The following is a 15,026-nucleotide window of genomic DNA, read 5'->3' as shown; positions in this document are numbered from 1 at the left end:
ACAAGTGCACAGTATCTTATACACAAAGCTCTGCACAAGTGCACAGCATCTTATACACAAAGCTCTGCACAAGTGCCCAGCATCTTATACACAAAGCTCTGCACAAGTGCCCAGCATCTTATACACACAGCTCTGCACAAGTGCACAGTATCTTACACACAAAGCTCTGCACAAGTGCACAGCATCTTATACACAAAGCTCTGCACAAGTGCACAGCATCTTATACACAAAGCTCTGCACAAGTGCCCAGCATCTTATACACAAAGCTCTGCACAAGTGCCCAGCATCTTATACACACAGCTCTGCACAAGTGCACAGTATCTTACACACAAAGCTCTGCACAAGTGCACAGCATCTTATACACAAAGCTCTGCACAAGTGCACAGCATCTTACACACACAGCTCTGCACAAGTACACAGCATCTTATACACAAAGCTCTGCACAAGTACACAGCATCTTATACACAAAGCTCTGCACAAGTGCACAGTATCTTATACACAAAGCTCTGCACAAGTGCATAGTATCTTACACACACAGCTCTGCACAAGTGCACAGCATCTTATACACAAAGCCCTACACAAGTGCACAGTATCTTACACACACAGCTCTGCACAAGTACACAACATCTTATACACAAAGCTCTGCACAAGTACACAGCATCTTATACACAAAGCTCTGCACAAGTACACAGCATCTTATACACAAAGCTCTGCACAAGTGCACAGTATCTTATTCACAAAGCTCTGCACAAGTGCACAGTATCTTACACACACAGCTCTGCACAAGTGCACAGCATCTTATACACAAAGCCCTACACAAGTGCACAGCATCTTATACACAAAGCTCTGCACAAGTGCACAGCATCTTACACACACAGCTCTGCACAAGTACACAGCATCTTATACACAAAGCTCTGCACAAGTACACAGCATCTTATACACAAAGCTCTGCACAAGTGCACAGTATCTTATACACAAAGCTCTGCACAAGTGCACAGCATCTTATACACAAAGCTCTACACAAGTGCACAGTATCTTACACACAAAGCTCTGCACAAGTGCACAGTATCTTACACACAAAGCTCTGCACAAGTGCACAGCATCTTATACACAAAGCTCTGCACAAGTGCACAGCATCTTATACACAAAGCTCTGCACAAGTGCACAACATCTTATACACAAAGCTCTGCACAAGTGCACAGTATCTTACACACAAAGCTCTGCACAAGTGCACAGCATCTTATACACACAGCTCTGCACAAGTACACAGCATCTTACACACACAGCTCTGCACAAGTGCACAGCATCTTATACACAAAGCTCTGCACAAGTGCACAGCATCTTATACACAAAGCTCTGCACAAGTGCACAGCATCTTATACACAAAGCTCTGCACAAGTGCACAGCATCTTACACACACAGCTCTGCACAATTGCACAGTATCTTATACACACAGCTCTGCACAAGTGCACAGTATCTTATACACAAAGCTCTGCACAAGTGCACAGCATCTTATACACAAAGCTCTGCACAAGTGCACAGTATCTTACACACACAGCTCTGCACAAGTGCACAGCATCTTATACACAAAGCTCTGCACAAGTGCACAGTATCTTATACACAAAGCTCTGCACAAGTGCACAGCATCTTATACACAAAGCTCTGCACAAGTGCACAGCATCTTATACACAAAGCTCTGCACAAGTGCACAGCATCTTATACACAAAGCTCTGCACAAGTGCACAGCATCTTATACACAAAGCTCTGCACAAGTGCACAGTATCTTACACACACAGCTCTGCACAAGTGCACAGCATCTTACACACACAGCTCTGCACAAGTGCACAGCATCTTACACACACAGCTCTGCACAAGTGCACAGCATCTTATACACAAAGCTCTGCACAAGTGCACAGCATCTTATACACAAAGCTCTGCACAAGTGCACAGCATCTTATACACAAAGCTCTGCACAAGTGCACAGCATCTTATACACAAAGCTCTGCACAAGTGCACAGCATCTTATACACAAAGCTCTGCACAAGTGCACAGCATCTTATACACAAAGCTCTGCACAAGTGCACAGCATCTTATACACAAAGCTCTGCACAAGTGCACAGTATCTTACACACACAGCTCTGCACAAGTGCACAGCATCTTACACACACAGCTCTGCACAAGTGCACAGCATCTTATACACAAAGCTCTGCACAAGTGCACATCATCTTATACACAAAGCTCTGCACAAGTGCACAGCATCTTATACACAAAGCTCTGCAGAAGTGCACAGCATCTTATACACAAAGCTCTGCACAAGTGCACAGTATCTTATACACAAAGCTCTGCACAAGTGCACAGTATCTTATACACAAAGCTCTGCACAAGTGCACAGCATCTTATACACAAAGCTCTGCACAAGTACACAGCATCTTACACACACAGCTCTGCACAAGTGCACAGCATCTTATACACAAAGCTCTGCACAAGTGCACAGCATCTTATACACAAAGCTCTGCACAAGTGCACAGCATCTTATACACAAAGCTCTGCACAAGTGCACAGCATCTTATACACAAAGCTCTGCACAAGTGCACAGTATCTTACACACAAAGCTCTGCACAAGTACACAGCATCTTATACACAAAGCTCTGCACAAGTGCACAGCATCTTATACACAAAGCTCTGCACAAGTGCACAGCATCTTATACACAAAGCTCTGCACAAGTGCACAGCATCTTATACACAAAGCTCTGCACAAGTGCACAGCATCTTACACACACAGCTCTGCACAAGTGCACAACATCTTATACACAAAGCTCTGCACAAGTGCACAGTATCTTACACACAAAGCTCTGCACAAGTGCACAGCATCTTATACACACAGCTCTGCACAAGTGCACAGCATCTTATACACAAAGCTCTGCACAAGTGCACAGCATCTTATACACACAGCTCTGCACAAGTGCACAGTATCTTACACACAAAGCTCTGCACAAGTGCACAGTATCTTATACAAAAAGCTCTGCACAAGTGCACAGCATCTTATACACAAAGCTCTGCACAAGTGCACAGTATCTTATACACAAAGCTCTGCACAAGTGCACAGCATCTTATACACAAAGCTCTGCACAAGTGCCCAGCATCTTATACACACAGCTCTGCACAAGTGCACAGTATCTTACACACACAGCTCTGCACAACTGCACAGCATCTTATACACAAAGCTCTGCACAAGTGCACAGCATCTTACACACACAGCTCTGCACAAGTACACAGCATCTTATACACAAAGCTCTGCACAAGTGCACAGTATCTTATACACAAAGCTCTGCACAAGTGCACAGTATCTTATACACAAAGCTCTGCACAAGTGCCCAGCATCTTATACACAAAGCTGTGCACAAGTGCCCAGCATCTTATACACACAGCTCTGCACAAGTGCACAGTATCTTACACACAAAGCTCTGCACAAGTGCACAGCATCTTATACACAAAGCTCTGCACAAGTGCACAGCATCTTACACACACAGCTCTGCACAAGTACACAGCATCTTATACACAAAGCTCTGCACAAGTGCACAGTATCTTATACACAAAGCTCTGCACAAGTGCACAGTATCTTATACACAAAGCTCTGCACAAGTGCACAGCATCTTATACACAAAGCTCTGCACAAGTGCCCAGCATCTTATACACAAAGCTCTGCACAAGTGCCAAGCATCTTATACACACAGCTCTGCACAAGTGCACAGTATCTTACACACAAAGCTCTGCACAAGTGCACAGCATCTTATACACAAAGCTCTGCACAAGTGCACAGCATCTTACACACACAGCTCTGCACAAGTACACAGCATCTTATACACAAAGCTCTGCACAAGTACACAGCATCTTATACACAAAGCTCTGCACAAGTGCACAGTATCTTATACACAAAGCTCTGCACAAGTGCACAGTATCTTATACACAAAGCTCTACACAAGTGCACAGCATCTTATACACAAAGCTCTACACAAGTGCACAGTATCTTACACACAAAGCTCTGCACAAGTGCACAGTATCTTACACACAAAGCTCTGCACAAGTGCACAGCATCTTATACACAAAGCTCTGCACAAGTGCACAGCATCTTATACACAAAGCTCTGCACAAGTGCACAACATCTTATACACAAAGCTCTGCACAAGTGCACAGTATCTTACACACAAAGCTCTGCACAAGTGCACAGTATCTTATACACACAGCTCTGCACAAGTGCACAGCATCTTATACACAAAGCTCTGCACAAGTGCACAATATACACACAAAGTTCTACACAAGTGCACAGTATCTTACACACAAAGCTCTGCACAAGTGCACAGCATCTTATACACAAAGCCCTACACAAGTGCACAGTATCTTACACACACAGCTCTGCACAAGTACACAGCATCTTATACACAAAGCTCTGCACAAGTACACAGCATTTAATACACAAAGCTCTGCACAAGTGCACAGTATCTTATACACAAAGCTCTGCACAAGTGCACAGTATCTTACACACACAGCTCTGCACAAGTGCACAGCATCTTATACACAAAGCCCTACACAAGTGCACAGCATCTTATACACAAAGCTCTGCACAAGTGCACAGCATCTTACACACACAGCTCTGCACAAGTACACAGCATCTTATACACAAAGCTCTGCACAAGTACACAGCATCTTATACACAAAGCTCTGCACAAGTGCACAGCATCTTATACACAAAGCTCTGCACAAGTGCACAGCATCTTATACACAAAGCTCTGCACAAGTGCACAGCATCTTACACACACAGCTCTGCACAAGTGCACAGTATCTTATACACACAGCTCTGCACAAGTGCACAGTATCTTACACACACAGCTCTGCACAAGTGCACAGCATCTTATACACAAAGCTCTGCACAAGTGCACAGTATCTTATACACAAAGCTCTGCACAAGTGCACAGCATCTTATACACAAAGCTCTGCACAAGTGCACAGTATCTTACACACACAGCTCTGCACAAGTGCACAGCATCTTATACACAAAGCTCTGCACAAGTGCACAGTATCTTATACACAAAGCTCTGCACAAGTGCACAGCATCTTATACACAAAGCTCTGCACAAGTGCACAGCATCTTATACACAAAGCTCTGCACAAGTGCACAGCATCTTATACACAAAGCTCTGCACAAGTGCACAGCATCTTATACACAAAGCTCTGCACAAGTGCACAGTATCTTACACACACAGCTCTGCACAAGTGCACAGCATCTTACACACACAGCTCTGCACAAGTGCACAGCATCTTATACACAAAGCTCTGCACAAGTGCACAGCATCTTATACACAAAGCTCTGCACAAGTGCACAGCATCTTATACACAAAGCTCTGCAGAAGTGCACAGCATCTTATACACAAAGCTCTGCACAAGTGCACAGTATCTTATACACAAAGCTCTGCACAAGTGCACAGTATCTTATACACAAAGCTCTGCACAAGTGCACAGCATCTTATACACAAAGCTCTGCACAAGTACACAGCATCTTACACACACAGCTCTGCACAAGTGCACAGCATCTTATACACACAGCTCTGCACAAGTGCACAGCATCTTATACACAAAGCTCTGCACAAGTGCACAGCATCTTATACACAAAGCTCTGCACAAGTGCACAGTATCTTATACACAAAGCTCTGCACAAGTGCACAGTATCTTATACACAAAGCTCTGCACAAGTGCACAGCATCTTATACACAAAGCTCTGCACAAGTGCACAGCATCTTACACACACAGCTCTGCACAAGTGCACAGTATCTTATACACACAGCTCTGCACAAGTGCACAGTATCTTACACACACAGCTCTGCACCAGTGCACAGCATCTTATACACAAAGCTCTGCACAAGTGCACAGCATCTTATACACAAAGCTCTGCACAAGTGCCCAGCATCTTATACACAAACCTCTGCACAAGTGCACAGTATCTTACACACACAGCTCTGCACAAGTACACAGCATCTTACACACACAGCTCTGCACAAGTGCACAGCATCTTATACACAAAGCTCTGCACAAGTGCACAGCATCTTATACACAAAGCTCTGCACAAGTGCACAGCATCTTATACACAAAGCTCTGCACAAGTGCACAGCATCTTATACACAAAGCTCTGCACAAGTGCACAGTATCTTACACACAAAGCTCTGCACAAGTACACAGCATCTTATACACAAAGCTCTGCACAAGTGCACAGCATCTTATACACAAAGCTCTGCACAAGTGCACAGCATCTTATACACAAAGCTCTGCACAAGTGCACAGTATCTTACGCACAGCTCTGCACAAGTGCACAGCATCTTTTACACACAGCTCTGCACAAGTGCACAGCATCTTATACACAAAGCTCTGCACAAGTGCACAGCATCTTATACACAAAGCTCTGCACAAGTGCACAGTATCTTACACACAAAGCTCTGCACAAGTGCACAGCATCTTATACACAAAGCTCTGCACAAGTGCACAGCATCTTACACACACAGCTCTGCACAAGTGCACAACATCTTATACACAAAGCTCTGCACAAGTGCACAGTATCTTATACACAAAGCTCTGCACAAGTGCACTGCATCTTATACACAAAGCTCTGCACAAGTGCACAGCATCTTACACACACAGCTCTGCACAAGTGCACAACATCTTATACACAAAGCTCTGCACAAGTGCACAGTATCTTACACACAAAGCTCTGCACAAGTGCACAGCATCTGATACACACAGCTCTGCACAAGTGCACAGCATCTTATACACAAAGCTCTGCACAAGTGCACAGCATCTTATACACACAGCTCTGCACAAGTGCACAGTATCTTACACACAAAGCTCTGCACAAGTGCACAGTATCTTATACAAAAAGCTCTGCACAAGTGCACAGCATCTTATACACAAAGCTCTGCACAAGTGCCCAGCATCTTATACACAAAGCTCTGCACAAGTGCCCAGCATCTTATACACACAGCTCTGCACAAGTGCACAGTATCTTACACACAAAGCTCTGCACAAGTGCACAGCATCTTATACACAAAGCTCTGCACAAGTGCACAGCATCTTACACACACAGCTCTGCACAAGTACACAGCATCTTATACACAAAGCTCTGCACAAGTGCACAGTATCTTATACACAAAGCTCTGCACAAGTGCACAGTATCTTATACACAAAGCTCTGCACAAGTGCACAGCATCTTATACACAAAGCTCTGCACAAGTGCCCAGCATCTTATACACAAAGCTCTGCACAAGTGCCCAGCATCTTATACACACAGCTCTGCACAAGTGCACAGTATCTTACACACAAAGCTCTGCACAAGTGCACAGCATCTTATACACAAAGCTCTGCACAAGTGCACAGCATCTTACACACACAGCTCTGCACAAGTACACAGCATCTTATACACAAAGCTCTGCACAAGTACACAGCATCTTATACACAAAGCTCTGCACAAGTGCACAGTATCTTATACACAAAGCTCTGCACAAGTGCACAGTATCTTACACACACAGCTCTGCACAAGTGCACAGCATCTTATACACAAAGCCCTACACAAGTGCACAGTATCTTACACACACAGCTCTGCACAAGTACACAGCATCTTATACACAAAGCTCTGCACAAGTGCACAGTATCTTATACACAAAGCTCTGCACAAGTGCACAGCATCTTATACACAAAGCTCTACACAAGTGCACAGCATCTTATACACAAAGCTCTACACAAGTGCACAGTATCTTACACACAAAGCTCTGCACAAGTGCACAGTATCTTACACACAAAGCTCTGCACAAGTGCACAGCATCTTATACACAAAGCTCTGCACAAGTGCACAGCATCTTATACACAAAGCTCTGCACAAGTGCACAACATCTTATACACAAAGCTCTGCACAAGTGCACAGTATCTTACACACAAAGCTCTGCACAAGTGCACAGTATCTTATACACACAGCTCTGCACAAGTGCACAGCATCTTATACACAAAGCTCTGCACAAGTGCACAGTATCTTACACACAAAGTTCTACACAAGTGCACAGTATCTTACACGCAAAGCTCTGCACAAGTGCACAGCATCTTATACACAAAGCCCTACACAAGTGCACAGTATCTTACACACACAGCTCTGCACAAGTACACAGCATCTTATACACAAAGCTCTGCACAAGTACACAGCATTTAATACACAAAGCTCTGCACAAGTGCACAGTATCTTATACACAAAGCTCTGCACAAGTGCACAGTATCTTACACACACAGCTCTGCACAAGTGCACAGCATCTTATACACAAAGCCCTACACAAGTGCACAGCATCTTATACACAAAGCTCTGCACAAGTGCACAGCATCTTACACACACAGCTCTGCACAAGTACACAGCATCTTATACACAAAGCTCTGCACAAGTACACAGCATCTTATACACAAAGCTCTGCACAAGTGCACAGTATCTTATACACAAAGCTCTGCACAAGTGCACAGCATCTTATACACAAAGCTCTACACAAGTGCACAGTATCTTACACACAAAGCTCTACACAAGTGCACAGTATCTTACACACAAAGCTCTGCACAAGTGCACAGCATCTTATACACAAAGCTCTGCACAAGTGCACAGCATCTTATACACAAAGCTCTGCACAAGTGCACAACATCTTATACACAAAGCTCTGCACAAGTGCACAGTATCTTACACATAAAGCTCTGCACAAGTGCACAGTATCTTATACACACAGCTCTGCACAAGTGCACAGCATCTTATACACAAAGCTCTGCACAAGTGCACAGTATCTTACACACAAAGTTCTACACAAGTGCACAGTATCTTACACACAAAGCTCTGCACAAGTGCACAGCATCTTATACACAAAGCTCTGCACAAGTGCACAGTATCTTACACACAAAGCTCTGCACAAGTGCACAGTATCTTACACACAAAGCTCTGCACAAGTGCACAGTATCTTATACACACAGCTCTGCACAAGTGCACAGCATCTTATACACAAAGCTCTGCACAAGTGCACAGTATCTTATACACAAAGCTCTGCACAAGTGCACAGTATCTTACACACAAAGTTCTACACAAGTGCACAGTATCTTACACACAGCTCTGCACTGAATCCTGTACACAGCTCTGCACTGTATTCTGAAAACACAAAGCTCTGCACGGTATCTTGAACACGCAGCTTAGCATTGTACGTATGCAGCTCAGCGTACAAATTAGTTTGGCCCACCATGAGGTTCACAAAATCCTCATAGAAAAAGACTTTGAAAAAGTCTAGTTACAGACTGTGAGGACGGTAGTGATAAAATTGATTCCTGATTGTGCCACAAAATCAGGAATCAGTGGCTCATAATTTTCAGGGGGCGAGGTCCATATGGGGTCAGTAATGGGGGGCGCTGATTTATCTTCTGTCCTGGGACGTCTGCGTGGTGGTTCAGCAGCACCTGAGGAGGAAGAGGATGAGGAGGACGAATCTGAAATGTGGGATTCTACTCGCCATCAGTGTTGGAGGCAAGTAAAGCATATGCCTCCTCCACTGAATAGCGTTTTTGGGACGAGCGGGATGACATTTTTTTATGTATTGTGTCAGTACTTTATTTAGTTGTGTGTGTGAGATAGTGTTTGGTGTAAACGTTTTTGTTTGAAAAGAAAAAGCTAAAAGAAAAGCAGGAACCAGGGAGAAAAAAAGTCAGTGAAAAGAAAACTGTAAAACCGCAGGCACGAGCTCTGATGAGTGTACTGCGCCACTAATCAAAGCTCGGTGGCTGCTGGATGTGCGCACGGAGGTGGCGCAAAAGGGGGGGGTGATAAAGAAAAGTGGAAACCAGCAAGCACGAGTTTTGATCGGTGAACTGCGTCACCAATCCACACTCAGCAAATGTGTGCACGGAGGTGGCGCAAAGGGGGATGGAGGGGGTTAAAAAGAGGGGGATTGGGGTGGATGAGGAGAGGTTAGGCAGGGATCAAAACACACCATTATTTTGTCTCTTTCTTCTGTCTTGTATTTTTTCTTCAGCAGTGAGGGATTGTGGAGTCACAGGCTTCTGTGGCACCACAAGGCCCACAACAGAGCAGATCCTGTAGCGTGACCGCTTTGCCGAAATCCTCAGCTACTGTGAGGACCTGCAGCGCGGTCACAGACAGATCCCAGTGCAGTCACACCACTTCTGCTTCAGTGCCCAGTCATTTGTGTGATCCATGATGACATTAATCGCACCAACCAGAGCTGGCCCTGGTAATGCTGATGTTGCCAGGCACCAGCCCAGGCGTTCTTACAGCTCCGATCCTATGTAAGTCACAGCGTGGTCACACTGCGGCTGTGCCCTGCGATTGGCGCGATCGATGTAATCGTCGATCGAGCCAATCAGCAGGTCCAGGCCATGCCTGGCATTCCCAGTCACCAGCCTAGGATCGGTGCTCTTACAGCTCAGATCATAGGTAGATCACTGCGCGATCACACCGCAGCTGTGTCCTGTGGTTGGCACGATCGATGTAGTCGTCTATCGCGCCAATCAGAGTGGGTCCATGCCATGCCTGGTGTTGTCAGGCAGCAGCCTATGATCGGTGCTCTTGGAGCACGAATCATAGGCTGGGACATCAATGTTTCAGGCAATCTGATTGCCTAAAACACTGAGAAATGCAGCAACTGGCTGTTCAGAATTGAACAGCCAATCACAGTGATTGTGGTTGTGGGAGGGCAGTGACACTCCATAGGATGAATACACCATCTACCCAGAGGTAAGATAGCACCGGAACTTTAATACAATCAGGAAAAGTTCGGTCGCAGTCTCACATTAAAAAAATTACGTAATATTCCGTCCATGGTCAAATAGGCCCAGGTCACATGGATGGAATATTACGTCCAATTTCAGAAAGGGGTTAAAATAGTCTGTGTTATTCTTTCAACTAAAGGACTTTATTCTGAGTGTGAGTGTTTTTATGCAATGTGACTATTGGGTTAATAATGAGGGCATCTTATAGACACCTCTCTATTACTAACTTCGGGGTTTGATGTCACCTGACAATACAAAAGTGACATCAACCCCCCCAACTATAACCCCATTTGCCACCACTACAGAGCAAGTGGGAAGAGCAAGGCTAAGTGCCAGAATTAGATGTGCCATTTCTGGGGGGCTAAGAGCTGATCTTTATAGCCTGGGGGGCAATATCCATTGCCCCTTCCTAGGCTATTAATATCAGCCCACAGCTGTCTGCATAGCCTTTGCTGGTTACTAATTATAGGGAGACCATACATCATTTTTTGGGGGGTATAACCCCCTTCCCAGGCTATAAAAATCGTCCCCCAGCTGTCGGCTTTCCCTCTGCTGGTTAAGAAAATTATGCGGGAGCCCATGCCATTTTTTTCAGAAAAATAATCTTTTAATAACTAAATACATGCACAGTACGCTGCACACACACTAATTGTACATTTGACTGACATCTATATATCTATCTATTCTATGTGTATATACTGTGTGTAATCCATCTATTCTATGCTGTCAGCTCCTGCTGTGATTTTACTGTACTCTATCGATCTACTTGTCTATTATATGTGTCACTGACATCTTTATATCTATCTGTTCTATTCTAACCTGTCACGCTGTGATTTTACTGTACGCGACTGCTGAATTGCCATCTTTTCAAAGGATCTAGAGGTATGGTTCTACAGGAAGTTTTTTTTTCCTCTGGGGGCACTCAACTTTATTAGCATGCACAAAGAGACACAAGTTAGCCTCCAAAACACATGAAAAAAATGTGTTCTTGCCGCAGCTTCTTTCCTGCCAAGAAATCAGGTTTAGCTGCAGAAACAAAAGCAGAAAAAACGCCCTGTGTGAACAGAAATGGTGCTGAAAATATGCAACATCAAAAACTCACCAAATGCTCATCATGGGAACTTAGCTCTCTTACAGGTTTTTAAAAATTATATCTGTTATCTAACTCTGGGAGTTTTTTCCTCCAGCATTTTTAATTTCCTATTGATTAGTCTATAGGAAAAATGTCATAACTAGAGCATGCTTTGTTAAAAAAAATATATATATTTAAATAACGGCTATTTTGTGTCCTAATCTGCATCTACTTTTTAATGACGACTTTAAGGTATCATTTGGCTGTATGATTGGAAAAAAAGTCAGTAAAACTCGCAAGAAGCACAGGTTGTTTTTTTTTCACTAGAAATGCCATGTCCAAAATGACCCGAAAGCAGTAATGCATTCTACCACTTTAAGCCGTATTTAATATTTATTTGCATTTACATAGAGTAAGTGACTATGGCTATAAGGGAACGCTGGGAGTTGTAGTTTCAAAAAAGATAGCGTGCCAAAGATTACTAATTTCTGATCTAAGAGTCAGATTGTTCTGTCATTTTATGTCTCCCTCTATATGTAAAAACGCCCCTCGGTACTGTGCCAGGTATACGTCTGCTTTATGAACCTACAGCCCTGTCCTCATCTGTGTCTAGGGCCTCATTTACATTCAATTACATTTTTTCCACATCAAAACAATGAGCATCTTGGCAGAACCTGATGGACTTCATCATGAGTCAATGGGTTCTGTTGGGCACGGCTGGTAGTTGTCATATAACGGATTTGGCACTGTGCTGTAGCTATTATAAAGGGAAACTGAGACATAGATATAAACAGAGCCTTATGCTATACTAGAAATAGGCATGATGCTATCGCATCGGAAGTGCGGTGACATTAACAAAACTGAGCGGGCAGAGCGCGCAGTTGTGGCTGTTACTGTGCCTGCATGGGAATAGCAAAGACGTTTATGTCACTTGCGACCACGAACTGCGCCTACGCATGTGACACTGCCGCGGTGCCTTATGGTATTCGGGGACAGCGGCCGGACGTCCCAACTGGCGATTATTATATTAGATGAATTACTGTATATGCTCGAGTATAAGCCGACCCAAGTATAAGTCGAGGCACCTACTTTTGCCACGGAAAACTGGGTAAACTTATTGACTCGAGTATAAGCCGGGTATGCATTGTCCCCTCATCCCCATCCTGCTATGTGGAATTACATCCTAACACAGTTGGTTCTGAGCTTCCTATATAAGCAGGCTTTACCACGTTATTAGCCATAGGTAAGTGTTCACACTAGGCAGTCAGCTCAGGTACCCATCCGTTCTGAGATTACCTTGACGATTGGTGGATGGGCTCACAACTTTTGGCCAAATCTTGTGCTAAGAATCTCATGTGTTTTTTCATATATTTCACAAGCCATTATGCTATTCCCATTTCATGTATCACACATTTCCTTGCTCTAGCACAGATTAATTTTGAGTGCAGCCATTAATCTATTTGCTGCTATGTGGAATGCCCGCCAGGGCCGTGGGGTACTCGGTACTGGGTCCGGTACTTAATGAGATGTCACGGCGGCGGCGACCTGGTCCCTGGCCCTGGGCGCCCATATTAAAGGGACAGTCTTTAAAAGGGTTAGTTGAATAATAAAAGTTTGTGATGCCACCTGTGGTATTCGGTCAGGGGTGACCGACGCTGCTTAAAGGGGTCCACTGGGATGATGTTATGACAGCAGGGATGGTATGGCTTCCCACAGGTGAAGCTGGGTCCCAAGGGCTCCATGTGTAATAGATGAAGATGGTGATACATGGTGTAGTAAGAAACAGAGGACACAGGGTTGCAGTCTCTTTACCTCTTTACTTGGTTCAAGGCAGCCACAGTCCAGGGTACCGGATCACGGATGCTGGTGCGGTCCGGCCGGCTTGGAAGTGAATTGGGAATCCCTCTATCCTGATGGGGTTGGAAGCCTTCCTTCTAGCGCTGTGGTGTTTTAGTCCCTTGCTGCCTTAGGCCTCACACAAGGTCCTCACGTTTTCTCTCTGTCCTCCTTTAGGTAGGACACTACCCGTACGACATGTAGCTCGAGCCTTTTTACTGGATCTCTATGATGACCCAGGCTCTATTTGCTATTGTGTCCTCACGTGTTAATAGTCGACATGTAACTTGCAATCAGCTGTCTGCCAGTTTCTGCCGTGGGGCATGAAGTTACTCCCACAACCTCGGTCTTCCGGCTACTGGTATTTGCGCTCAGCATGGAGGAAGTTCAGTCGCAACTTCTGTCTCCATCTCTTCACTTCGCCTTTGCTCCTTCCTCCTTTCGGTCTCTTTACAAGTTGCTCTGCTCTCTTTTTCCTTCCTAGGAGCCACAGAGTCACTCGTCTCCATGGCCCCAGCTTTCCTTCCTCTCTCCTCGCTCTCCTCTTACCAACTGACTAGCTCCAACTGCTTAGCAACTGCCTAGCAACTGACTCCTCCTCCCGACCAGAGTGAGCAGCTCCCCTGAAGACTGGTGTAAAGATCCCCTTTCTGGCGTGGAGTCAGAACAGTGTTGTATGTACTAAATACCTGTTAAAGGGATCCTTCCTCGCTTCCAAGCATGCCATCACTCTCCCCGTGAGGAAAGCAATGCCACTGTAACAACCGCTTACCTGGGGTGTTACACTCCCCCCGCTAAATCCAGTACTCCCAGACTGGGAAAACAAAAAGACACTAAATGATTAAAGACATACAAGGTTTTTGAAATGCATGAAAACAGGTTATGAAAACTTTTTCTTCCCTTTATGGGAGGCAATTTCTTTAACGTTGCATTAACTATATATATAAAGTGCAGAAAATAACTTTGCTTTCCTTTATGGGAGGTTACTTTCTTGAACGTTACATAACACAAGTGCAAACATTTTTCAAGTGCACAACATTATATTAATAACACTTTTACTTCTTGTTCTAGCAATAGAACTACCGGAGGGGTCATTTCGACCCTTTTGCTATTTCTTTTTCCTATAATTTCTAAAATTTTAACAAATGAGTTCTGAGTTTTTGTGACTTTTATTTATTCATGGTAGTCTATATTTTAGGACACAAAAATGAATTGAAACTTTTTCAGGGGCCCAGATTTTACAATTCATACCTATAAGTACTGAAGAGGTCAATTTGACCAC

The sequence above is a fragment of the Ranitomeya imitator genome, chromosome 3 (assembly GCF_032444005.1).
Source record: "Ranitomeya imitator isolate aRanImi1 chromosome 3, aRanImi1.pri, whole genome shotgun sequence".
NCBI classification, from domain to species: domain Eukaryota; kingdom Metazoa; phylum Chordata; class Amphibia; order Anura; family Dendrobatidae; genus Ranitomeya; species Ranitomeya imitator.
The sequence above is the reverse complement of the archived record's forward strand: the minus strand, read 5'-3'. Positions refer to the sequence as shown.